We start from the raw sequence: 20,871 nt of genomic DNA, 5'->3' as shown, positions 1-20,871 counted from the left end.
AAATGCAAACTCACTTTCAGATTTAGAAATAGTATTCATACCTTTACTAGCAAGAGAATACTCACTCCCGTTATTACTTTCTTCTTCCCAATCAGCATCTGATTCACATGAAGATGCATATGTACTATCACAATCCTCTTCTTGACTTGAGCAACAAGTCTCACCATTGTCTTCACATGATGCTTCTTCACAATATGTAAGATCAACAATTTCATCTTTATCACTTGATACATCATTTCTAGGTTCTTCATCCTATACTGAGATAAATACATTTCATCTTCCTGATTCATTATGTCTTCAATACAATGCAAATCATCAATGGGAAAATGAATGGCTGGACTTATATCTTGCATGCATAACTCATCAAGTGGATCAACTCTATCATTCGCTATTGTAGTACCATAAACATGTGCATTCAATTCAGCACAAATGGAATCATTTCTTCTTTGCAACAAAGAGATTTCATGTTCACATGTTTTTATTTCTGAATCTTCAACAAAACTATTTACAACAGCAGGGGTACTTATTTGCTGATCTGAAATTAAAAATTCTATATGACATTGATTTTTTCTTTGCATCTCATCTTGCTGGCAAATATTTATAGAGAAGTGACTCCAGGTTAAGCCATATTTTATGTTATTCTCAATCTCTATCACTGTCATGAATGCCTGATGCAAAGTCTTGGGTTCTTTAGCTCTCAAAAAATAGTTCATCTTCCTATCAAATGCACCGAGATAAACCACTAAACACATTTGATCATCCGGTTTGTAACTTTCAGGAATTTTATTTAAAACCTTAGTAAATCTGATATTAAATTCAGGAACTAACTCACCATTCTTGACTTGGATATTCAAAAACTTATCAAAATAATAAAAGATGCTTATTCTTTCCTCAAACTGCATCATGAAAGCTAACAGTAACTCATCCTAGGATGAAATTGAACATGCTAGTAAAAATGAAAACCAATCCCTAGCATTATGTTCTAAAGTCTGAACAAACAACTTCATTTGAACATCTTCATGAGAAATTTCATAGTCACCCATCAAGTCACTAAAAACTTGAACATGCTGACAAGTTGAAACAAGATGGCTCCCACTAAACTTAGGCAAACTTTTCCTAACATCATTAGGAATGACATTTGGGAAACCATGAATACCATTGAAATTCAATGGCATATACTGTTTTGCAGAAATGGATCTAGGCATTTCATTAACTGACTGCATATTAGGTGAAATGAATCTTGACATTCTTAATAAATTTGGACCTCATTTACCTATAATAACTTCTAATTTATAATTAGTAGTAGATCTATACCCTTCTACCCATGAACTTTAAACACACTTCACAAACTTAAAAACAACCGACTAAAATTCAATCCAATGAAGTGTATAACCTTAAAACCATTCTCCTCTTCTTAGTGCTGAAACTTCACTTGACGGAGCACACCTATGTAAAACTTACTTTCTTTCATGACAAGGAAACATCATGAAAATGACATACCTCAAGTGTTGCTGCCTAAAACCACTGATCTGCTGATTGGCCTGGTGTTAATCTGAATTCTTTACACCACTGATCATAACCTTACAGAGTTGCCATCTCCTTGAGGAGAATTAAATGAAATCACTACTGTGATCAATCTTTTATCATTTCAAATAATTTTATAACAACAAATCAAACAACACTTCCAGACGTATTAGTCAGAAACTTATAATAGATCTCTCTTCTTGCTTGCAAATTCATCTAACTTTCAGATCTGCTTGATTTCACTAAAAACTCTTGAAAATGATTTACATATCACCGATCTTCAATGGTTTAGAGATCCTTTAGATAGAGTCACCACTCACTATTGTGAGAAAAACTTTAAACATGATTTATAAGACTACAAATCTGAAATGACAGTTCAACTTGAAAATTTTGAAAGTCACCAAACACCTTGAAGAGAGACAAACTTTTGATCACAATTATGACTCTGAAATTACAATAGCACTTTGAAAACAAGATCCAGTTGAACTGATTGAAAATAAAACTTGAGGAGAACACAATCTGAACTCAACCATTAAGTTACTGTTGCAAGTGGATAAAACATACTGCGGTGCATGATTTGGAGTAAGAAAACTGGAAAGAACATCAGAGAACTTATTGCTAAAACTTTTTAATGCACTTCTCTTTCTGTATTGAATCTTTTCTTTTCAAATTCTCAAGGTTTGTCTTAAATTTGATTCAATACAGTCCCCAATAGAGTCGCCATCTTGTTGGTGTTTGAAAATGTTACCCATTTCCAATTACCCTGATGAGAACAAAATATATCTAGGGGCAGCTAACTCCCATTTTCAACATGCCCATTCAAACACTAGGCCAACTATAAGGCATGACCCTTCTTCTTCTTCAGGCTCTGCAAAACCTAGGTGGGTAGACCTATAGATTCTTTATATGGTACCAGTTATCAAAGCATACACTAAATCTATTATGATACCAGATGAAACCCCTAATATCTCCTAATGGCTTATGAAACAACACAGATTCTACAATAGCTAGGTGCAAAACTATATTATTCATAAACTGAGTGAGGGTTTAAACTTTTATGTCCACTTCAACATGAAGGGAAAAAGATTGATTTACATTGAGAAAAGACAACATGTCCAATATGTAGCAAAAAACTTAGTGATCCTATACGTGACTAGTGCCTTATCCATTAGGGCAATCTTATACTTCAGAATTACACATCCTTAAACATTAATCAACATATAGCATATGTTGAGACAATTCATGTTCAGTCTGTTCACTTTATGAATTAGACAACAATATCCAACATAATTCCATATTTTCACACATCCTTCTTAATGAATCTGTAACCTTGTCTAAAACCACAAGCAATTATATGACTCCTTGAGTCAAAGGCAAGAAAACTTCAAACATACAACTGGGAAATTGCAAATAGGTTCAAGCTCTTTGTTCTTGAACATATAAAATTTACAAATTCAACAAGAAAGGAGACAGAATTATAATGAAATTCAAAACCTTCTGCACATTGTATTTATCTCCTTGAAATAAGTACATTGGGAATGCATAAAAAAAGATACAAGATCACACTACTGTATCATAACTATCTATAAAATTCATATGCTATTCATACAAGATATGCTAGGTGTGTGGCTTTCACAACCTGAGCAGAGTTTCAAGAACTAGAAATTGAAAACCAACCAACAACCCCCTCTCTAGCCATGGGATGTCACTTAAATACTGTGAGATGCAACAAGCTTCAGGCGTAGAGAACTGATAAGTGTCCCTTACAAAAGATATCACAAGTTTATAACAGAAAAAGAAGAAGAATGATTAACAGAACATCACATAGATCAAATATTCTCCTGTAGGCTCCTTTCTGTTACAACTTTTTGCTGACTCGACTCTACCACTGATTTGTTGTGTGCACAATTGCTAAGACTGCCCCATAAATGAAAAAATCAACTCTAAAAAATATGCACCAACCTAGGCCCATGGGCTTTGTCAAGATGACTACTGAATGAGAATCATCTTTACTTCCCACTCTTTACTGATCATGTCAGGCTTTAGAAATAATAGAATCATTACTTAGCATGTAGTACAGAAGCCAAAAAACAATGTGGCTACCAAAAATAACAAAATAGGGATCCTTTGATCCCCAACCACGTCTGCTTCCTTAACCAACTTCCTACCAAAATTTGCCATCTACTGACACAAAAAGGGGGGACACGCACAAAAAATGAAAAAGACTATACCCAAGGGTATAAAATCTTCCTCACCCTCTTCCAAAACTATGCATAGGGTCTCAAATATTTCTGCTAACCTGGCATCAAACTAAGATCTCTTGAAAATTTGTTTAAAAGATGATGTTACTGCTGCAAAGGTTGTTAGCTTACCAAGTTGGTTCCTTGTTCTTCTTACCACCTTGGTGACTTGACTACGACACCTGATTACTAGCTTTCCTCTATCAAAAAACCATACACAGGCATAGGAAGCTAACCACTTTCCTTTTGCGAACCATCCTTTGAAAATAAACAAATCAATTTTCAAAATATGAGTGCCCCAGACCCAATTACTCTTAACAAACAATCCTTCCGCTATCCATACCCTCAGACTTAGTGAAATCTTTAGAAACATCTTTTGAATAAATCACCAAGACTGAAAAATGTAGAGACTATGGTATACAAACTTACCTGAAGCTTTTTCTTTTTATCTCTGTAACTTTTCACTTTATCCTTGAGCCAACTACTTGACACTCATGCCAAATTTATCTCAATCCTAGCAGTAATTGTTTCCATTCAGAGGTGACTCATGAATTTCTACTCGCACAAGTTGAAATTGGGAAAATCTTACATGTTACACTCTGTTCTTCACTTTCACACACAAAGGTTTTCAAATCTCATTAATATGCAAAATGACACCACCTTCAATAGTAAAATATGTGTCGTCGATCTTGAGGATCTTACAAGTCGAAGCTGTGAACATGATGACTTCGAAATCCACTAGACAAGCTGGTCCGAAATAACCTAATCATAATTAGCCATGTATGAAATTCCTCCTTTAGTTGGTGCTTCTTGCTTCTAAGAAATGCAAATGTGCAAGAGCCATAGATGTGAATTGAATCAATGACTTGAGTCTGCCCCATGTGTTAGGCTTGCGCATTCTCACATTTTGTATCTTGCAAGCATCTTCAAAAAGCAAAAATGCGTCAGTCGTTAATTTGACTAAGATCAATGGTCGGGAAAGATCTGTGTAAGCTCATAAGGCAGGACTTGATATCACTGGGGACACGTGTCTTCATGACACATTCCCACTTTCCTTAATCTTCCTACATGTTGATAAAGCGAGCCAGCGCCCTTCGTTGATCTAAAGAAGATCAACTGTTGATGGAAAATTGCTCAATAACCATTGCACTGTTCCTTTATCACAAAACACATGGCACTTCAAAATTGCATGACTTGGTCAATTGTGATACATGTCCACAATCTGTTTACCCACATTATTAAAAACATATTGAGATTAAACAATGCGGGTAAACGCTAGCCCTTGATGCTGGCTTAAATCAACGATAAATCAAGATTTCAATATTTGGTGGCCCACTAAAAGATCCCGACCAATTAGAAATCACCTTTAAATGCACATGCTCTGACAAACTTGACTGCAAAATTCAAAACTTTGGCGCTTTTTGACATCATTACTTCCATGCTTGGTCCCACTGTGCCACGCGTAGCAAAGTGGCATTCTTGCAATGTTTATCTGTTGTGCATCTTGAAAATGCAAGTATGCTTCATCTGTCAATCTCTCACAGATCGACGATGTTCATGACTTGTCCTCTTCACTTGTGTGAATACCCCTTGTGTCTCTACAAGGGACATATGTCAATTATGCACTTGCTCACTTTATTTAAACAATGCTAATCTTCATCTTGCGGGCAAGCGACATCCGTTGATCTATCCAAGATCAACGGTGGGTCAACCTTTGAATTATCTTGGACCCACGTAATCAGACTGTGCTACGTGCCCTCTTTGTGCTTCCCCATATTTTGTAACTACCTCGAATCTCAAAAATGCGAGAATGCATGGTTCGTCAATTTGAACAAGATCAACGATCCCCAAGACTTGAATGGTAAGTTTGAAATGCAACTCTTTTAGATTTAAAACCACGTAAACCATGATTACCTTAAACTTAAAACAGATTTAATCAAAACAATATTTCATAATTGCCTAAGGTTTTTAAGGCATGCCCTGAGCAAGAATTTGAGAAGGGGCTAAAGGATTTCAAACTAAGATGTGGTAAATTTGCATAAAGTAATAGGTTCTTGACTGGATTCTGCATATTAATTGGGGTAGAAAGAAGATATGGGATTGGTTCAAAATAAAACTTTGTCAGACAACTCACGATGACAAATTATCATCATGGAACATTTAGGAAAACTGAATGAAAGGTGTCAAGAACATTGAACACCTTAAGCATTTTAACAGCATAGTCGATTACACAAGCATTTATGGGGCTTGATTTATCAAATTCTAAAATGGGACTAAAAATGAAGCATGTAATTTTTTGTCCCAATAGATCCTTTGCAGTTAATGGGTTGATGTTTTGACTAGAGGTGTTAGGAACATCCTTCACAATTACTATCTCTATAGGTGTAGATGTTACATGTGGAGGACTAGGTGGTGGCACTTGTGTGTCCTACACACTCTGTTCCTGTTGCTACTCCTCAACTATTGCCTTGTCACTCTCTTGTGTATCCTTCTCCATTGTAAAATTCTCCTTTTCTTTCTCTCCTTCTTCATCCTCATTTTTTTCTTCTTCCTCATCATTATTCCTTTCCTCAAAGGGATCTTATTGTCCTTCCTTGACTATCTAAAGCCCATAAATCACTTTCCACATGAGAGTGGACTTCTTCACAACATCTTCAATCTTATTTTGCAAAATACTAAAGGCTCTATATTTGGGTACAAATTTGCTCCCATGTTTCTTACTTGCCTTGCTTATTTGACCTTTGGTGAGGTTAGGCATTACACGAGCCAAAGTTGACTCCCTTATTTCCTTCTTCATTTTTAGGCAATAATGCCATTTATTTTCTACAATTGTATATAGTTCCTTAGGCATAGTATTATCCAATTCAAGTGGAGTATTCTTGAACTTCGCCATCATAGTGTAAATTGACTCTTCCACTATGTTTTGCCCCTCTCTACTTAACTTATTGAAATCAATAATTTTCAATCCAGTCAAATCTGCATTATCCCTAATATTGTCACAAACATTTTCCAAATCTAATTTTGTGGTGTGACTTACCACTTTGAATTGTTCATTGTCATCTAACTTTGTCCTCTCCTCATCTATTTCTGGAGGTGCCACATATTTTCTCCACTTTTTCTCTACTGGCCCTCCTTATTCTATAGCTTTCTTCTTCTCTTGTTCTTTTTCCACCTTTGTTGTTGCCCTTGTATCTACCCTTGAGGTAGGTTTTTCTGGGCTTGGCTTAGTTTTCCTTTTCTCTTTACCTTTAGGCTATGTAGCAGGTTGTTTCTGTGCTTTCCTCTTTTTGGGCTTTGCCTTAGGTGCTTCTTCTTCTTGCTCAACACCTTCTTCTTCTTCAACATCTTCACCCATGCCTTGGGTTAATTCTAGTGGCCCTTGCCCCTGTTCCTCTTCTTCTTCTTCATCTTCTTCTTCTGCCTTTGCTATGCCTTCTCCAAATTTTGCTTTGAGCTTTTTCACTAGTTTATCCTTTTTCTTCAATGTAGAAGTAGCCTTTAGCTCCATATCCACCTTGAATCTCACCACATCATATGTGCCAAAATGTGGGGAACTCTTATCTACTTCCTCTTCCAATAGAGCTATTATGGTTACATTTTCCTCATCAATGTTTATCTCATATCCAAGAGGTCTAAGCCATCTTACCCTTGGTATGACTGCTTGAATGTAAGTGTAATCAATATCAAATAGAAAGAAAATGTCATTTGTGTGCCGCTCCACAAGTGAGACTGGAATCCTAAGTCTCTGTTTTATTGAATTCTTAAAATCTTCAAAGTAATTGGTCATAAGTGTCTCAAAATTTGCTCCCATCTATTCAATATATTCATTCACTTGGGCTACAATGGACCTATTAGTTTTCCAGCTAACCTTTCCAAAGGATGGGAATTCATTTTGTACATAGAAGAATATACATAGAAAAATAGCACCAAAACATTGGGATCCCTTAGTTCTCCTTATAGCTCCAAAATTTTCATTGATTTTTTGTAATTGCAGTTCTACAAGATCATAGGTATGATCTTTAGTGCCTCTCCCATTTGACTTTTGTAAGTTATCCTGATGGATACAACTTTGTTGGTCTTTTGTTGAGATGAGATCATGATTGTGACCATGAGTGGTCTACACCATTGAGGTGTTTGGATTTATGTTTTTGTATCAGTTGCTTTGATTATGCTTATGGCTGATTTATGAGATTATGATATGATTTATGGTTTACTGAGGTTTGTGCCAGTTCTTACTAGGATCGATGTGGTATCATGAGGTTGTTTCGTGATTACCCTGACATGTGTACAAAGATTGCATTGCATACTATTACCATGCTACATTGGACTAGGTTCCTGTGGAAGTGGTTAGTCATGTTTATGACTGTGCTCGCTTATGTGTTTTAAGTGCCTTTTCATGTTGTTTAAACAACCATTATTAAATGCTTATTTAATTAGAAATGGATTGTCCATGTTGGATTCTTTGGTTATGTGCTGCAGATATCTACTTATGTTATGTTTTACTTTTGTGATGACCTGAGGGTCAGATGTTATATCTTGATTTTAGTATCATAGATGTTAGACTACTATGCTGCTTAGTTGATCATATTGCATGAGGATGCCATTTTGAGATGATAGTGTGTTTTATGATGTTATCTAGTTATCTAGTATTTGGACATATCACTGATTATGTTATGAGATGGATTTAATGCTATGGTTATTTACTTCATTCCCATGTTGTTATGCTTTATGCGAATGTGAGTGATGTAAATAGATTATTTTAATATAATTAAATAAATGGTTAAATTAGGTGATTTGATGCATTTATTGCTTCAGCTATGTTATTATATGCAATTGCACTTGATCGTGTTGCTTAGTGTGCAGGCTTTATATCCCTGGCAGTGGCACATGGAGTTAATGATTCAACTATTCATATTTTACCCATGTCATCCCTATATGGTCAATGTATCCTTATTTTAATTGTTTAATTAATCCTCTCGGTGATTATTAAATCCGAACTCATTTGCATTATGTGATTAGACCAGCGAGCGTGTCTGTGCATTTAGAGTTTCAGATTGTCGTGAAAGTTGTTAAGGAAATTCTTGTATTTTTGAGATTTCAAGCTTTTTAATTGATTTATTTTAATTTATGGTAGCTTTTCCATATATGAATTCCTACTTATTAGAATAGCCTATTTTCATTTGGGTTGATTTGGAGTTTAACTAGGTTGGCTGGTTATTTGCCCTAATTGATTATTCACTTAAAAAATGAATAAATATCCAAAAAGGAATTTAATTCCTCACTTCTCACTTTTGAATTAGAAAGTTGGAGAGAAAAACCCAAAATCCTCTTCATGAGGATTGATTGTTTTGTTCATTGTGAGAGCTACAGGCATAGGATCATCGCGAGATTGGGCTCGTTGGATCTGGCTTAGGGAAACCTTGGATTGCCATGATTTTTAGCTACTTCTATGGGCTATTTATTTTATGGTTCAAATTCCTATTTTTCCCTTTTGGTTGTGAGGTAGGGCTTTCCTATTTTATTATTTTGGCTCTGTTTTTGCTTCTATTTTTGGTAGCCATTTGTTTGGAGGCTAAGAACTAGCATTCCCCTCTATTTCTATATGCTAGTTCTACCTGGTTGGGCAGGTATGAGCATTTCCCTATTTTTTAGGATGAGGGTTTGGGGTTTTGTGCCTTTATGCTAGCCGTTTTTGCACATGGTGTCTGAAATCATTTGCTTTTGGATTTTTGGGTTTTTTGTACCCAAAGGTCAAATGGGTTTTAATTTTAAAGTTCTCCAAAATTTAGGGTTTTTACCTTATTTTGCGTGTTGCCTTGTTTTCTTAGGTTTTCTTGGCATAATGTGGGTCATGGACCTAGATGATCCGTTTGGATATCACTCAGACCACTATTGTACTTTTATGTTGTGTTTAGTTGAGTGATTTTATACCTGATGTTATGGTTTTTTTTGAATTTTGTTCTAGTTTCGTGGACACTAGGATTCGTGTAGAACCCATACTCCTGAATTGAGGCCAGTTGAGTGAGTTTCATGATGTTTGGTCTTATTGCATCATTGGGATTTGTGTAGAATCCATGCTCCTAGATTGAGGCCGATTGAGTGATTTTATGATGTATGGTTTTATTGGTTCTTGGGATTCATGTAGAATCCATCTTCCCGAGTTGTTCTTAGTTGAGTTTTGTTTTGCACTATGTTCTCATCTAGTCCTTGTGTTATGATCTTCGTGATGGTGGTGCACCACACACGAGTACATGTGCATACATTTTTTGGGTGACTTATGAGGCTTGACTTTCTGTGGTATTTCCATAAGTTATGATCATTGGGGTTGGGATGGGAGTATGCTTGCCCACAGGCACTTGTTGTAGGATGAGCATGGGTAGGGTAGGGTAGCATATGAAGGGGCTTCTATCTAGCAACCTGGTATCTATTTCCCAGTTGGCAGAGAAAGTTTAATATAAGTGATAACTAAATAAAATGTGTGAATGTTAATAAAACTTAAGATAATAAAATGTTTGGGTTGTGTGCCTTTCGTTGAGAAGAGTTGCTACCTAGGTTGTGCGCCTTCTGTTGAGAAGTGTAGTTTCCAATACTAGCTTGGGCTTGTTGATGCCAAGTGACTCTCCATGATGTCAGCCCCTACTTAGAATCCTATTGAGTGTTTGACCAGGACTTGTACTTCTTGCATTGTTGTAGGTTCTTGGTTACAGTCATCATTATTGTTTGGTGTGAGTGATAGCCTTGGATGTTTTCTTTGAGTGTTTGTGGTTGGATCATTATCTCCATTAGCATGATAGGTGTGGACCTACAAGTGCCAGGAGGTTGGGAGGTGTAGCTAGCTTCACCACTGCTAGGGACCAGTATACAGAGATGATCTTTTGTCCTAGTATGACCATTGCTGGATGTTTTCACTTGATACTTCAGGTTCCAGAGTATGCTTTCTTGTGATTTATGATTTCATTGGAATGCTTGGATATCATGTTTAGATGATGTTAATTTATTTGATGCATTCCTATATTATGATTTTTAGCATATGATTAGGTGATGTGAATTGCTTTGTTCCTATATCTATTGCTTATTGATGTTTAGCATGTGATAGGTGATGTTATCTACTTTGTAGGATTATCTTATGCTTTACTACTAGCATGTTAGATTTCCTTATGCTTATATTGTGGCATGTTTTAGTAGTGATGTCCCTATTACAATAGTACCAATGATCTAATAGGTGGCTTGTGATGTTATGCGTGGGGGATGGCTAGGATCCACGATGGTCTTATGATGCTATTGATGGTTGGGAGGAACCACATACTTAGTTTGGTTGTTCAGTCATTGTGATGTTATTTCTGTACATTGTGATGTTACTTCTGTTCATTGTGATGTTGTTTTTAGTATGTTCTTTACTACTATGGTTTAGATGGATAGATGTTCTTCCTTTTTGATGTTTATACACTTGAGTGTTCATTCCTTGATTTACATGGTTTCGGTACTCCTCAATGTGGAGGTTTTGATGTTTTTGTGCTTTTTAGTCTTTTCCTTTTGGAGTGTTGTTGTGCATTCTCGCATGGAAAGGTAGTTCCTTGCACGAGAAAGTACTTCCTCATGCAAGAATGTACTTTCTTGTGTAGGGAAGCAAAAGTTCGTGTGGTGTGCTATGAATCCTTGTGTGGAGAAATGCACTTTCTTGTACACAGTGCTGCAAGATCTCACGAGAAACTCAAGACTAGTGCACTTCCTCACGCCAAAAACAAGGAGTAGTTAGGATTGGTTGAGGAAGTTTGGGAAGTTTTTTTTGGACACCTTATTGGATTTCACACCTTTCTAGTTCAAAATAGTCTTTCTAAAGGGTTTAAAATATATTGTTTAAGTATAAGTTGGCATATATTTTATACTTAAGATATATTTTAATATATGTGACGAATCTTTTAAGATAGGTTTCAAACCTCTCTAAGATAAGATAAAGATTCTAGGAAATTTTAGGGTTTCTTAAATTTAGACTTAGCCAAATTTTAGGGCTTCGAGATTTTAGACTTAGCCAATTTCAGGATTCTGCATTTATACCCTAGCTTGGTGTTTTGTTGATGAGCGGTCATATCTTTGAGTCCTCATCATGTGCATGGTCATTGTTGGCCTCTATTTGTGTGTGTCAATTTTTTAGTGTCATTTAGAGGTTCATTGGTTGCCAGGATTGTGGCAAAGTCTTCCGTTGTGATCTTTGTGATCCCTGGATGATGTTGTCATGTGCATTCATACTTTAAAAAAAAATATATCTTAGCTTGTATTGAATCCTTATTCCAAGGCTCTCTGGGTGAGGCATTACATCTAGTATCAGAGCCCATGTTCAAACATTGCGATCTCTGTGTATATGTTGCCCATGTGGTTGATGCATTATGTGCGAGTGCAAGTGTCTTGGTGAGAACTTGTAATCTTTGTTGCTTTGGTATCTACTTGTGATGGACTTGCTTGTCTAGTAGATGCAACTAGATCAGTATGAGGAGAAGGAAGTTAGTCTTCCCTTCTTTTGTAGATGGAATAGATGTGCCTTTGTTTGGTTGGTTGCGTGTGTGACCTTTTTGGATGGAACCACTGATTGGTGTCCATGTGTTGGCTTTGAGTGCCTCTTTTGTTTCTCCTTGTGGAGAAAGGTCCATTGTTTCCCTATTTTCTCCTAATTGTAAGTAAATAAATGGATCTTATTTGTGATTTTGTGTTTTGTCATTATAGTAATGAAATGGCTCCTTTCATTGAGAAATGAGTGTTTATTGTGAATCATTGCAAAGGAGTAGGTTTTGCATTATATCCTTGGGTTAATGGCTTAAGTCCCCAATCTAAATTCTTTATAAGCTTATGTAAATTGTATTAAATTGATGAATATTTAAATGTTGTATTGCATGGAAAAATAATTAAGGAAATTATTGTTTTCTACATATGCATGAGATTACAGATCGTATACTGCTTGATGTGTGTGAGTGTGTTCTTTAACATTGCTAGGATGATGTATTCCTTGGCATTATGTGGTGATTTATCCCTCTTGTGTGACTGTCCTTAGTCATCACATGTAATGTGATTTGATTGATGCCTTATTTTATTTGGATGGAGGTATTCCCTCATGTTGTTGGGCTAGCATTGGTTTTTATTATTTTCCTCTGTTGGAATAGTCATCAAATTTTATCTATTGCTCTCTTTGTGACAGTTATCATGTTTGACTTATTGTTAAATTGTGCACTTTTGATATTTACTATTGGAATTAACAATTCCCCCATTTGGGCTTTTTGATTATGTTTCATGATGACTATTCTGGATGTGTTTTACTGCTGCCCAATTGTGTGTTGTGTATCTATCATGTTCATCTCGAACCTCTGGTAGTACGTTCAAGGGATAATATCACGGAGAACGTGCTATGTGTGCTGGTAGTAAATGTAAATTTGTTAAAGTCATTTGATGGTTTAAATGGTGATTAAACTTAATGTTGTTCTGGAAAGAAAATTGAAAAGATAGGTACTTGTTGTTTGGGAAGTAACTTTTGAACCCTTGCTTTGGAAACCTTTGAATTTCATTTTGCATTAGTGCTTGTGTTAGGTTTAACTAATGAAATTATGAAAGAAAAGTAATGATGGTTTTAATGTGTGAATTACCTTTCTTTTCATGCCTTATGTCGTTCTTGACATGTCTTCGCTTTGGTTGTTTTGGAGGTTTCATTTGTTGCTTGTTTTGGTAACTGAGACAGTTTGAGTTGCCTTTGATGTTTTATTTGAGTGGTTATTAAAAATCTTAGGTTTTAGGACTCTCTAAGCTCTATCATGTTGTATTCCTCATCAATATATTTTTGATTCTTTTTGAATGGAATAAATCCGAGTCCGGACGTGAAAGTTATGGCCTCTAGAGTGAAGGGAATTTTTGTGTTGATTTGAAATTTTGTGCGAGAAATTGGCGGTCATGCACTTTCTTGCCTGGTTCACTGCACTTTCTCGCCTATTTTATTGAGAAAATTTGCACAAGAATGTGCTAATGCAAAATTTTTCCTAGGATTCAACAATCATCTCGTTCACACTTTTGGAGTTGTTGATTGATGTTCTAAGTAACCTTTATCGTGTAGAGGCCAATTCAATCATGACATTTCATATTTATGGCCATTGGAGAAGTTTAACTCATCATGCCATTCTTAATGGAAGAGTTATCTAGTCTTCATAATCTACCAAGTACTTTTTGGGGTTCATGCTTGGGTTTGTGTGTTTCCTATTACATCAATCAACCTTTATGACATGAAGTGTAGCCTGTTAGTGTATCTTGCTCAAGGTTGATGTTGCCTTGTCATTTGGGAGTGACTCAGTTCTTTGATGACTTTGGATTCTCCTTTTTGGACGTTGTCTTTGGTGCATCTTAGTATCATTTTCTCTCTTGAGAGAGTAGGCTAGCGTGGTTATGCCACTAGCTTAGTTAGTGTTTTTAGATGAGTATGTTGATGGTTGGTGGAATTGTGAGTTTTCCCTAACTCATCTTGGGCTGATTTAGTGTAGAGGTTGAGAGAGAGACTCCCTCTCAGTCCTATACTTTGTAGTTTCTTTCTCCCTAAGCTTGTTTCTTCAAGAGGATTGTCTCAATCAAGTTTTCTCATTAAGCATTGACTTGAAGTTGGAGATTGAGTTTAGCGATAGGTTGGGTGTGGTATTCCTAGCATGGTGCTAGAGGGACATGGTATTGTTGGACACATGTTACTGTATTATGAGTTGGTATGAAAATATTATATGATTGTGTCCACTGACAGAAGTCTTTGCAACTTTATGGATAGGTGATACCTTGTCTGGTTGCATTGTGCAACCCTAGTTCCCAGTGGTAGTTGAGCTTTTGTACCTTGGAGATGCACTGTGCTCCTACACTTGGTGGTGAGTAGTATTTTGGGAGAGTGTAGTTTTTTTGGTAAACTATCATCTGCTTTGTTCTCAAGGTGAGTTGATGTGGATTCAAGGATGCTTATGTGTGACATGAAAATATTCTTGAGAATTTTGGGATGGTTCTTCCCCATGATTCCAACTCTTGTTGGGAGTGTGTTGTGTTTTGACCTTGATTTGTGGTAACGTGGTAGGTGCATGTTTAAATTGTGGCACCTGTTGATGAGGTAGAGTGGCTTGTTCCTTACCTTGTATTGTTGACTTTATGGCTATATGGATTTTTCCTAGCACCTAGAAGGTTCCTTGTTGGAGGACCTTGTGTTAGTGTGACACTTTTCTCTTGTGGTTGACCTATTTGGTAGTGGATGTGATGGTTTGAAAACATTGGAGTGATTTGGTTTGACTTGTGGAGAGTTTTTTGAGTCATTCCTATTGCTCGGTTTTGATTTTTGGTTCTTGATGTGTTTTAGTTTCTATTCTTGGATTGTAGGCTTCCAAGAGTAAGCCTAGTTTAGGGGGGGGGGAGAGATGATGTAGTGCCTCTCCCATTTGAATTTTGTAAGTCATGATGCAACTTTGTTGATCTTTCATTGAGATGGGATCATGATTGTGACCATGAGTGGTCTACACTATTGAGGTGTTTGGATTTATGTTTCTATATTAGTTGCTCTGATTATGCTTATGGCTAATTTATGAGATTATGATGTGATTTATGATTCACTGAGGTTTTTGCTAGTGCTTGCTAGGATCAATGTGGTATCATGAGGTTGTTCTATGATTGCCCTGAAATGTGTGTAGAGATTGCATTGCGTACTATTACCATGCTACACTGGACTAGGTTCCTGTGCCAGTGGTTAGTCATGTTTATGAATGTGCTCGCTTATGTGTTTTAAGTGCCTTTTCATGTTGTTTAAACAACCATTATTAAATGCTTATATAATTAGAAATGGATTGTCCATGTTGGATTCTTTGGTTATGTGTTGCGGATATCTACTTATGTTATGTTTTACTTTTATGATGACCTAACACAACTATTGCTAATGATGGTAAATTTGTTTAGATGATTTTTTTTAATGATTTGTATAATAGTTTTGAGAAGGATCATGTTGATATCTATACTGTGAGATACATGATTGCAATAATTTGAAATTGAAGGGTCAGATGTTATACCTTGATTTTAGTATCATAGATGTTAGACTACTATGCTGCTTAGTTGATCATATTGCATGAGGATGCCATTTTGAGATGACAATGTGTTTTATGATGTTATCTAGTTATCTGGTATTTGGACATATCACTAATTATGTTATGAGATGAATTTAATGCTATGGTTATTTACGTCATTCCTGCATTGTTATGCTTTATGCGAACGTGAGTGATGTAAATAGATTAGTTTAATATAATAAAATAAATGGTTAAATTAGGTGATTTGATGCATTTATTGCTTCGACTATGTTATTATATGCAATTGCACTTGATTGTATTGTTTAGTGTGCATGATTTATATCCCTAGTAGTGGCACATGGAGTTAATGATTCAACTATTCATATTTTACCAATGTCATCCTTGTATGGTCAACGTATCCTTATTTTAATTGCTTAATTAATCCTTTCGGTGATTATTAAATCCGAACTCATTTGCATTATGTGATTAAATCAGTGAGCATGTCTATGCATTTAGAGTTTCGCATTGTCATGAAAGTTGTTAAGGAAATTCTCGTGTTTTTGGGCTTTCAGGCTTTTTAATCGATTTATTTTATTTTTTGGCAGCTTTTTCATAGATGAATTCCTATTTATAGGAGTAGCCTGTTTTCATTTGGGTGGATTCAGGGTTTAACTAGGTTGGCTAGTTATTTGCCCTAATTGATTATTCATTGAAAAAGTGAATAAATATCCAAAAAGGAATTTAATTCCTCACTTCTCACTTTTGAATTAGAAAGTTGGAGAGTAAAACCCAAAATCCTCTTCATGACGATTTAATGTTTTGTTCATTGTGGGAGCCATGGGCGTGGGATTGTCTCGAGATCAGGCTCATTGGATCCAGCTCAGGGAAACCTTGAATTGCCATAATTTTTAGCTACTTTTGCAAGCTATTTATTTTATGGTTCAGATTCTCATTTTGCCCTTTTGGCTATGAGGTAGGGCTTTCCTATTTTATTGTTTTGGCTCCATTTCTACTTCTATTTTTGGTAGTTGTTTGTTTGGAGGCTGAGAACTAGTCTTCCCCTCTATTTATGTATGCTAGTTCTACCCAGTTTGGCGGGTATGAGCATTTGCCTATTTTTTGGGATGAGGGTTTGGGGTTTTGCACTATTACGTTGGCCATTTTTGCACATAGTATCTGAACTCATTTATTTTTTGGATTTTTGGGGTTTTTGTAACTAAAGGTCAAATGGGTTTTAATTTCAAAGTTTTCCAAAATTTTGTGGTTTTTACCTCATTTTGCGTGCCACCTTGTTTTCTCGAGTTTTCTTGGCACAATGTGGGTCGTGGACCTAGATGATCTGTTTGGATATCATTCAAACCACTATTGCACTTTTATGTTGCATTGGGATGTGTGTCACATCCGTACTCCCAACGTTGTGTTCGTTTGAGTGATTTTATACCTGATGTTATGGTTTCTTTTGGACCTTTGTTCTTGTTTCGTGGACACTAGGATTCGTGTAGAATCCATGCTCCCAGATTGAGGCTGGTTGAGTGAATTTTATAATGTTTGATCTTGTTGCATCATTGGGATTCGTGTAGAATCCATGCTCCTAGATTAAGGCTGGTTGAGTGATTTCATGATGTATGGTTTTATTGGTTCTTGGGATTCGTGTAGAATCCATCCTCTTGAGTTGTTCTCAATTGAGTTTTGTTTTGCATTGTGTTGTCATCTAGTCCTTGTGTTATGATCTTCATGACGGTGGTGTGCCACACATGAGTACGTGCGCGTACATTTTTCGGGTGACTTGTGAGGCCCCATCTTCTGTGGTACTTTCGAAAGTTATGATCATTGGGGTTTGGATGGGAGTATGCATGCCCACAGGCACTTGTCAGAGGATGAGCATGGGTAGGGTAGGGTAGCATATGGAGGGGCTTCTATCTAGCAACCTGGTGTTCATTTCTCGATTGGTAGAGGAAGTTTTATATAAGTGATAACTAAATAAAATGTGTGAATGTTAATAAAACTTGAGATAATAAAATGTTTGGGTTGTGCAACTTTCGTTGAGAAGAGTTGCTGCCTAGGTTGTGGGCCTTTTGTTGAGAAGTGTAGCTACCAATACTAGCTTGGGCTTGTTGATGCCAAGTGACTCTCCATGATGTCAGCCCTTACTTAGTATCCTATTGAGTGTCTGACCAAGACTTCTTGCATTGTCATAGGTTCTTGGTTACAATCATCATCATTGTTTGGTGTGAGTGATAGCCTTGGATGTTTTCTTTGAGTGTTTGTGGTTGGACCATTATCTCCATCAACACAACAGGTGTGGACCTATGGGTGCCAGGAGGTTGGGAGGTGTAGCTACCTTCACCACTGCTAGGAACCAGTGTACAAAGACAATCTTTTGTCCTAGTACGACCATTGCTGGATGTTTTCAATTGATACTTTAGGTTTCAGAGTATGCTTTCTTGTGATTTATGCTTTCATTGGAATGCTTGGATATCATGTTTAGATGATGTTAATTTATTTGACACATTCCTATATTATGATGTTTAGCATATGATTAGATGATGTGAATTGCTTTGTTGCTATATCTATTACTTATTGATGTTTAGCATGTGATAGGTGATGTTATCTACTTTGTAGGATTATCTTATGCTTTATACTAGCATGTTAGATTTCCTTATACTTATATTGTAGCATGTTTTAATAGTGATGTCCCTATTACAATAGTACCGATGATCTGATTGGTGGCTTGGGATGTTATGTGCAGGTGATGGCTAGGATCCATGATGGTCTTATGATGCTATTGATAGTTGGGAGGAACTGTGCACTTAGTTTGGTTGTTCAATCATTGTGATGTTATTTTTGTACATTGTGATGTTACTTCTATTCACTGTGATGTTGTTTTCAATATTTTCTTTAGTACTATGGTTTAAATGGATAAATGTTCTTCTTTCTTGATGTTTATGTAATTGTGTTCATTCCTCAATTTACATGGTTCTAGTACTCCTCGGTGTGGAGGTTTTCATGTTTTTGTGCTTTTTAGTCTTTTCCTTTTGGTGCACTATTGTGTTTTCTCTCGTGGAAAGGTAGTTCCTCATGTGAGAAAGTACTTCCTGGCATGAAAATGTACTTGCTCACACAGGGAAGCAAAAGTTCACATCATGTGCTATGAATCCTCGCGTGGATAAATGCACTTTCTCGCATGTAGTGCTACAAGATCTCACATCAAACTCGAGACTAGTGCACTTCCTCATGTAAGAAATAGGGAGTAGTTAGGCTTGGTCAAGGAAGTTTTTGAAGTTGGTTTTGGACACCATATTTGATTTCACACCTTTCCAATTCAAAACAATCTTTCTAAGGGGTTTAAAATATATCATTTAAGTATAAGTTAATTTATATTTTATAATTAAGATATATTTTAATATATGTGACGAATCCTTTGAGATAGGTGTTAGACATCTCTGAGATAAGATAAAGATTCTAGAAAATTTTAGGGCTTCATAAAGTCAGACTTAGCCAAATTTTAGGACTGTAGGATTTCAAACTTAGCCAATTTCAGGATTCTACATTTATACCCCAACTTTGTGTTTTGTTGATGAGTGGTCATTTCTTCAAGCCCTCATCATGTGCATGGTTGTTGTTGGCCTTTGTTTGTGTGTGTCAGTTTGTTAGTGTTGTTTGGAGATTCGTTGGTTGCTGGGATTGTGGTGAAGTCTTCTGTTGTGATCTTTGTGATCCCTACATGGTGTTGTCATGTGCATTCATACTTGTTAAAAAAAAAAAAATCTTGGCTTGTATTGAATCCTTGTTCCAAGGATCTTTGGGTGGGGCATTACATGATCATTTTTAACAAGCTTGTAGCCAACATCTACTGCAATGCATGGAACACTGTTGAGTCTGATTGGTAAAACTTGTGGGATATGACTCTAACAACAAAATCAACAAGAGGATTCTTAATATTATCTATGGTAATGTCTCTCTTGTTCCACTTGGCTCCTGTATTCTTTTCAATGGCTTCCTTAGAGTCACTCCTTAGGGTTTTAGGCCGATCTAGGGTTGGATACCCTATTACCCTGTGAACAATCCTTTTTGATATTTTTATTGGTCCATCTTCTTTCCATAAATTGCCATCATGAATCCTACTAAACATAATTCTAATCCATTCGGTCTTAAAGATAGTAGGGAACTCTAGGGCACGAGTTAAACCCTTCTTCTCAACAATTTGGAATTCTTCCTTCAAGACTCCATTCTCACACAATCTATCATAAGCTTCTCTAATTTTTATATCTCCAATGGCACCTATCTTATAGTTATAGCATCTCCTAACATCTTGCACCATTACTACCTTAGGAGGAATTACAGATAGGGTGCCAGTTGGGTCATTTTTATACGCAACTTTAGGGATAGGCTTAAAATTAGGTTGCTTAACTTCATTTGACACTAATTGAACTTCAAATGGATCTTTCTACTAAGGTTTCCTAGAATTGGAGGCCATTTGTGCAATCTAGGGTTTAAACATGAAGAAATTTTGAAACTGCATAGCTCGACACTAATATAAATACCTTGAATCCGAAGAAACTGGCTAAATCTCTATAGAAATCTACTCAAATGCTCAAAATTCTGCTTGGAAATCATTTTGCACTCTTCTTCATCTTTTCTCTTTGATCATGATGGTGAAGAATGATTCAAAATGTGAACATATACCCTTGTTTCATAGCATTTAATGCTTAGTGCATTTACAGCTGTCCACTCGGATCCTTAAGCAATTTTGCTTTACTCAACTTCCATTGGCTTTCAAACACTCAGCATACACTAGAGTTTCCCTTACTCGACTTCAATTAGAATTTCCCTTGACATCCACTACTGACTCGAATGCAACTAACTAGTCAACTTCTATTGACTTTGGAAAATAACTCATCATGTATTGGGATTTTACTCGTTATCTGAAGGCAATTTGGCAACACTTTTGAAAATGTGAAATTTTAACTTTGCATCTCTATTCATGTTGATCTCTCCTTTTTAGTACTTGCTTGTCTTGGAATTTTTGTAAGATAAAGCTTTGTATATCAGTCCCACAT

Source organism: Cupressus sempervirens, chromosome 9 (assembly GCF_028749045.1).
Source record: "Cupressus sempervirens isolate cs-2001-9-10 chromosome 9, ASM2874904v1, whole genome shotgun sequence".
NCBI classification, from domain to species: Eukaryota; Viridiplantae; Streptophyta; class Pinopsida; order Cupressales; family Cupressaceae; genus Cupressus; species Cupressus sempervirens.
The sequence above is the reverse complement of the archived record's forward strand: the minus strand, read 5'-3'. Positions refer to the sequence as shown.